The sequence below is a fragment of the Schistocerca piceifrons genome, chromosome 5, assembly GCF_021461385.2.
Source record: "Schistocerca piceifrons isolate TAMUIC-IGC-003096 chromosome 5, iqSchPice1.1, whole genome shotgun sequence".
In the NCBI taxonomy this organism is placed as follows: Eukaryota; Metazoa; Arthropoda; class Insecta; order Orthoptera; family Acrididae; genus Schistocerca; species Schistocerca piceifrons.
The window spans coordinates 60,608,752-60,614,877 of record NC_060142.1 but is presented as its reverse complement, the minus strand read 5'-3'; the positions used below and the strand labels follow the sequence as shown (position 1 = coordinate 60,614,877).

Genomic DNA, 6,126 nt, shown 5'->3' with positions numbered 1-6,126 from the left:
TTTACCTTTCCTAAAGCCAAACTGATCGTCACCTAGCGCATTCTCAATTTTCTTTTCCATTCTTCTGTATATTATTCTTGTAAGCAGCTTCGATGCATGAGCTGTTAAGCTGATTGTGCGATAATTCTCGCACTTGTCAGCTCTTGCCGTCTTCGGAATTGTGTGGATGATTCTTTTCCGAAAGTCAGATGGTATGTCGCCAGACTCATAAATTCTGATAGATCTAGTTCACGAATATCAGTATTCTTCCTTTAAGTATAAAAACCAATAAAAATGAGTAAGTGGTATGCCAACTACAGCCGAGTGTGTACATAAACTGTTTTCGTCATGTTATATATTTTCAGTAACCATGCTACATGTGCACTGCCACTGTAAATAATTTATATCTCACCAGCCAACATTTTAGAGATAATTTCTGAAACAAAAGTGTTTGCAACGTTCATTCTTCACTGTAAGCAGTATTTCACAGCGTATAACCAGTGCAGTATTGGATGTATTTAGGGACTGAATTGACGACACTCTATTTGTTCCCGTATACGGTGCGGAAGATAGGTAGCCATAAATATGCTTACACACTGCTCCCGTATTGATTTTATACTTCATAATGTAGGAAATGTTCCTGTGAACTAAGCGTACCGTCGTTTATATCCCAAAAGTCTAAATCCACACGCGACAAAGGTTAACTGAATAATAACTAGCGCGCGGCTGACCCCGTCGGAGGTTCGAGTCCTGCCTCGGGCATGGATGTGTATGTAATTAATAGCGTAAGTTAGTTTAAGTTAGATTAAGTAGTGTCTAAGCTTAGGGACCGATGACCTAAGCAGTTTGGTCCCTTAAGGTCTTTTTACAAATTTGCAAACAACACAAAATCAGTTCTGAAGACTGGTGTCTCAAAGGCTAAATACTTGTATTCGTACCATTACTCATTTGTCTCCTGATCTATCACGCCTACCGTCTTATAACCACACAAATGGTTTCATACTTAACAGAAAATCTTTTATGAAACTATTAATGCCAATAAAATCTGTTGTCTGTGGTAAATGAGGCAAAATAAACAGCATTTAAGGCTGGTGGTATATACTTTTACCACTGACACATACAGGGCTAACCCGCCACAGAACTAACTAGCTACAGAATATGGGAAATAATATCAAACCTATATATATAGAAGAAATTCTTACATAACGTTAGTGCACTAAATCTAGACACTGATTAGTAAATACCATACATTCACAAACTGCATATCATAATATAGTAATATTGTTACTATTCTGCATTTGTGCTTTGGTGTGTGTATGTGTGTGTGTGTGTGTGTGTGTGTGTGCGCGCGCACGTGCGCACATACTTGTGTTGTCTACGTAGAAATCTTTGGCAGCGCAAAGTGAAGAAAGCTGTTAATCGAGGTACACGAAGATCAGTTAGTTGGGCGGGAATCAAGCAGTAAATATGTATTGGACGACAGCAATTCTTTGAGAAAAATAAGCACTGAAGCTCTAAGCAAGCGTGAGTAGCTCAGTTAAGCTGACAGTAAGTCAGTAAACCAGTAACGTGAACGAACAGAGCTTTATATTCCTCTAATAAAACGGCAGAGTCGTTTATCATAGTTTTAACACTGGTGAAAATATACGACAATGGCAGCAACATTCCAGTGAACACTGGTCTGCAAACGACCCATCTGCGGGTAACTGCGAATGTGTGGTCACGACTCGCCACTGAAATATAGCCCCAGTTAATACAAATGTAATCGAAATATAAACTTTTTGATTAGTTCAGATGTCACAAATGAAAGTTCACATGTCACAAGTGCGCTCCCTTAAAAGGAATTACGTACTATTTCAGTATATCACACGTTACAATGCTGTGTACCACCTCGAATTTGGATTCAACACTGCACTGGACTCTCTTCTCCCAGACATCACCGAATCATCTCGTAAAATCTGACTAGCGTGTGCTCCAGCTGAACACTTTACTTTTGCGTTGACTCCTCGAAAGAAAAAGAAAACAGAGGATTGAGGTCAGTTCCAGGGAAAGTTACAAGCGCTGTTCGACCTATCCATCTTAGACCGTACTTGCTCGTCAGACGTCGTCCTGTATCAGAGAAACTCCTGTTACGTGCCCTAGAAATCATGTACCGAAGTCCTCATCTTTGCAGAAGGAGAACATCCTCAAGCAGCAGTCCTGGAACGTCCGTTCACAGAAATCGGGGGTACCGCCATCCAGCAAGTTTTCTTGATGGAATGCGTGGCCCAATGAGACGACAGCTTAGAACATGTTTAGTGAGTGACTGATCATCAAAATATAGGTTACCTTCGTGTACTGTGAAATTTAAAAGAAGAAAACTTATAAATATCACGACGTATGAATCTCAGTTTGTAAATAACATGTTACTTGTTGATAGTCTAATGAATTAGCCAAAAAATCTCTCGAGTTAATTTTCCTATGAGATATTGAGCTCTAAGAAAATACGGGTACAGTGAGCTACGATCTATTTTCATTTGACCAATTGTAGCCGCGCGGGATTAGCCGAGCGGTCTACGGCGCTGCAGTCATGGACTGTGCGGCTGGTCCCGGCGGAGGTTCGAGTCCTCCCTCGGGCATGGGTGTGTGTGTGTTTGTCCTTAGGATAATTTACGTTAAGTAGTGTGTAAGCTTAGGGACTGATGACCTCAAAAGTTAAGTCCCATAAGATTTCACGCACATCTGAATATTTTTTTTTAACCAGTCGTAAAGGTTTTCTTACTTTTGAACAGAACAGCATGCAGTGTAGGAGTTCTCTCTTGAAGATGGCTACTTCTCAGTTTCATGTTCCACGGATGATTTAGCACGATAAATGGTCATTTTTCGTTTTACATTCCCGTCGCAAATTAATTTGTATGTGTGGCTACATGCTGAACATATATAATTTATTTTTCTAAATATACAAATGTAAATGAGTAATTTATATCGATCAACTTTTATACATTAAAATAACAGAAATTCTTCTACTGAATACGAGGAGTTGTCAGGGTGTAACTTTTTCACTTTGTCTGCAATTTTTGCTTTGGTGCCTGTCAGACATTTTGTATCACCGGGTAAGTGATCAAGAAACTTTGTTGCAGCGTCTTGCAACCCTTTTTGTGCTGAAAAGAGCCTTAACGTGGAATTTGAATGTCACTTTTCCTTCTGGTACTGCAACTATGTACATCGTTGTTCCTATTGAACTGTAGCGGATTGTTTACAACAAACTTTATGAGCGAATAAATATACTGTTGAGCAGTATTCAGAACAACCAACTCTTCAAACAGATGTCTACAAGATGATCGTGGGTCATCACCGCAAGTTATTATTATAGCACGTTTTTGAGCAATGAAGACTTTCTTTCTTACATATGAGGTACCCCTGAATATACGACATTATTGAATCAAAACGGGTACTATTCAGACACAAAACAGCCGAAGAGCGAAAACAAAATGACGATGACATACAAATGACACCGTGGACTTGCCAACACTGCCAGAAACCTAGGCGTGTTCCTAGACTAACATTCGCCCAAGATTTACAATGATTCTAAGTGCAAATGTGGCTGAACTAAGTTGTTATACAACTTGCAAATTGGGGTTTTTCCAGATTAAATTCTCGTCAATGCGAACAGCTAAGAATTTTGAAGTTGCCATCCTATTTATTATTTCCTCAACATGTGTTACAGTTGTCATTGGTGTAGCACTCCTAGATGTGTAGAACACAATATATTTGTCTTTTTTGACAATTCGCAGGAAACCAGATAGTGACACCTTTAAGTAAGAAATAAGTATGCTTGGATGTATAGGTTTGGCGTCATTTCTGTTTTATTGACTATGAAGAGAAAGCGGGTAGAGGGTGCAGCACAGTCCCGACAAACAGTCTGCTGCTCTCTGATACCATCGAGAGGACCACAGATCCTGAAGTCTTAAAATGACATCATCGACGTCATAAAGTGTCACACGTCCTACCCCGTAAACCAGTGCGAAAAAATATGGAATTTAATCCAGGGCGGTTGCGTAAATTGCGATCAACAACAATTTTTTCCTCCCCTCTGCAGCCACATAAAGGCGATGATGCTTTTGTCCACCACCAGGATTATAAACCGCTACCACGGAGTAGAGCATCACCTAACAGCTCCAACTGCCATTACCACTCATTCTTACATATCCATTAGCCTCCTTTTCAAATAACCATGAATTCTTTCAGAAACTCCTGGCTGCCACCAGAATTTCTCACTCAGACAGCGGCCGGCGGCGCCGCACATACCGAACCGCCAAAGAAACTGGTGTAGGCACGCCTGTTCAGATACAGCGCTGCGTTCGGCAACGCCTACGTAAGACCACAAGTGTGTGGCGCAGTTGTTAGATCGGTTATTGCTGCTACCATGCCAGTTTATGAAGATCTGAGTTTAAATGTGGTGTTATAGTCGGCGCACGAGCGATCGGACACAGTATCTCCGAGGTAGCGATCAAGTGGAGATTTTCCCGTACGAACACGCCACTAGTGTACCGTGAATATCAGGAACCCGGTGAAACATCAGATCTCAGACATCGCTGCGGCCGGGGAAAGATCCTGCAAGAACGGAACCAACGACAACTGAAATGAATCGTTCAACGTGATACAAGTGCAACCATTTCGCAAATTTCTGCACATTTCAATGCTGGGCTATCAGCAAGAGTCAGCGTGCGAACCATTCTACGAAGCATCATAGATATGGGCTTTCCGAGCGGAAGGCCCACTCGTTTAGCCTTGATGACTGCTCGACACAAAGCTTTACGCCTCGCCTGGGCCAGTCACTTACCGACATTGGACTGTTGATGGCTGGAAACACGTTGCCTGGTCGGACGAGTCCCATTTCAGATTGTATCGAGCAGATGCACGTGTACGGGTATGGAGAAAACCTCATGAATCCATAATCCCCGCATGTCAGCAGGGGACTATTCAAGCTGGTGGAGGCTCTGTAATGGTGTGGGGTGTGTGCATTTGGAGTGGTATGGAACCCCTGATACGTCTAGATACGACTCTGACAGGTGACACGTACGTGAGCATCCTGTTTGATCACCTGCATCCATTCATGTCCATTCTGCATTCCGACGGACTTGGGCAATTCCATCAGGACAATGCGACACCCCAAACGTCCAAAATTACTACAGCGTGGCTCCAGGAACACTCTTCTGAGTTTAAACACTTCTGTTGGCCACCATACTCACCAGACATGAACATTATTGAACATCTCTGGGATCCCTTGCAACGAGCTCTGCAGGATTCATGGCGTCAGTACCCTCCAGCGCTACTTTAGACATTATCCGAGTTCATACCACGTCGTGTTGCGGCACTTCTGAGTGCTCGCTAGGGTCCTACACCACATTAGGCAGGTGTACCAGTTTCTTTGGCTCTTCATGGTACGTGCAGTAAGCAGTGAACACGTGATATCAGGCCGGAGACAAGCCTTCCTCCAACTAGTCACGTGGCGTGATACCGTGGCCTTCCCTGCACAGTGACGACAGCTTAATATCGTATTCAGTGAAGATGCTTACAGCATTGTCACTGGCTGCCATCTAGATGACGGCGTACACTGTGATCTTGGACTTTGGTGTTTGGCTGCAATTCTTTAAGTACTTGGGCTTTATTCACATACTTGCAGTATTTCACAGTGCTCATCTCTTCGTAACCACAACTAGCCGCAAATCAGAATTTACTATGTCCTCTAGTAAATACGGCAACGGCCTTGCCGTAGTGGATACACCGGTTCGCATCAGATCACCGAAGTTAAGCACTGTCGGGCGTGGCTGGCACTCGGATGGGTGACCCTCCGGGCCGCCATGCGCTGTTGCCATTTTTCGGGGTGCACTCAGCCTTGTGAGGCCAACTCAGGAGCTACTCGACCGAATAGTAGCGGCTCCGGTCAAAGAAAACCATCATAACGCCCGGGAGTGCGGTGTGCTGACCACACGACCCTCCTATCCGCATCCTCAGTGAGGATGACACGGCGGTCGGGTGGTACCGATGGGCCACTCGTGGCCTGAAGACGGAGAGATCTTCTTTTAAATACACCCTTAAGACAAAATTGAACTATACTCCACGAAGAAATTATCTGAATGGGACAGAAATCTATACATATGATGT

General features: G+C 43.2%; 1 pseudogene; it reads left to right on the top strand.

Moving 5' to 3' along the window:
- The first annotated feature begins 5,718 nt into the window (after positions 1-5,718).
- On the top strand, positions 5,719-5,836 carry LOC124799433 (annotated as a pseudogene).
- The last annotated feature ends 290 nt before the right edge of the window (positions 5,837-6,126 follow it).